We start from the raw sequence: 1,721 nt of genomic DNA, 5'->3' as shown, positions 1-1,721 counted from the left end.
GTCTAATGATATTGATGCCCCTTTCCCCTCTAACCTTTCTCTCCTACCTAGGGTTGTGGGGCTTGGAAGGGAGAAGGATGGAGAAGGGTGGTAGATCAAAGAATCCAAGAAAGTAGCCAAAAGTCTGGCTACACATGTGCACAAGTTCTGTCTTGCAATAGAGAGAGGGGCAGAGAACAAAGGGAAGAGGGAGGGAGAAGAGAGGAAGATAGATATATAGATAGCAGGTGTGTGTGCAGATGCACATCCGTATGGAGGCCCACAGCTATTATTCCCTGTCCTTTTCAGTTTCTGTCTACCTTAGTTTTTGAAACCAGGTCTCTTCTTGAATCTGAAGCTTACTGACTAGCTAGGCTGGCAGGCCCAAAAGTCCCAGAGAGCCTCTGTCTCTCTGGAACTGGGATTCTAGGCATATGCCCCCATGCCCAGCTTTTCTTGTGTGACTTGGGGGATTCAGGACCTTAACCTCTGAGCAAGCACTTTCCTACTTCCCCACCTCCTCTCTTGAAGTGAGTGGAGAGGGCACTCCGCTCTTAGGGTGTGGCTTGGAAAGTTCAAGAATCTAGTAGTTGCTCAGTCCCACAAGACTGGGTGTCCCAGCTGGTCTTCTGTATGTGCTAGAATCCTGAAGAAGTAGGCTCCAATGCCATTGAAGGAATGGATGTGATAGCAAGGCAAGGGCAAGCAAAGGGCAAAACCTTCCTTCCATGTCCTTATATAGGCTTCCAGCAGAAGGCACAGCCAAGATTAAAGGTGTGTCTTCTTCACTCCAGATCGGACCAGACTGGGACCAGACTTGTGTCTTCCTACCTCAAAGATTCAGACTAAGAGTGGATTCGCCCTCTTCAAACCAAGCAGAGTATCTCTCACGGGTGTGTCCTCAATGTCTAGAGTGTAATTCATTATATATACAGTCAAGTTGACAACCAAGAATAGCCATCACAGACTCTCTCAAAAACCAACCAAAAACAAAACAAAAACCCAAACAAATAAAAAAAAAAAAACAACAGGTAATACTAAGTGATGATGACCCTTTGTTTAATGCCATATGCTGTCTCCAAAAAGAGTTCCTTTGATTTGAAATCAGACAGATGAGAATGCAGAGAATCAAAGGGGCTAAGGTACTTGCTTCAATTCTCTCAGCCATTGAGAACAGAGACAGGACTCAAACTCAGGTGTCCCACTTTGCAGGCCAGGCAGCTCTTACCCTCAACTCCAGGGGGAAGCAGGAGAAACCCTAGATTGCAAATGCAGCTTCTTCCTTCTGTAATTTTAATTAGCACATATGAAATACACTGACAGACTAATTTAATCATGATTAGGCAACCAGAAGGCTGATTATGCTGTAAATTTAGATTAAGGAGCTGTTATTTTCAATTAGGCTTTACAGAAAACTTCTCTGACAGTTTTCCTCGCCTCTAAGAAAGTTCCACATTTCATTTTGTCCACAGGTCTGGGATGTTGGTAACTAATGTTCGTGGGCATCTCCAGTTTAGATTTGGGTCTGGTATATGTCTCACTGGTAGCAAAGGCTTTCTAAGGAATGACAACCCAACTAGAAGTGGCTAGGACCCAAAGAGGCTTAAATTTCATGTGGTAAGAAGCTCAGAGGTAATCAGTTCTAAGGCTGGCTGGTCCACTTTTGAAACATCTGTGACTCAAACACATTCCATTTTTCTTTCTTTCTTTCTTTCTTTCTTTCTTTCTTTCTTTCTTTCTTT

Source organism: Psammomys obesus, unplaced genomic scaffold, assembly GCF_907164565.1.
Source record: "Psammomys obesus unplaced genomic scaffold, mPsaObe1.curated_primary_1811, whole genome shotgun sequence".
Classification (NCBI taxonomy): domain Eukaryota; kingdom Metazoa; phylum Chordata; class Mammalia; order Rodentia; family Muridae; genus Psammomys; species Psammomys obesus.
This window is presented reverse-complemented; position numbering follows the sequence as displayed.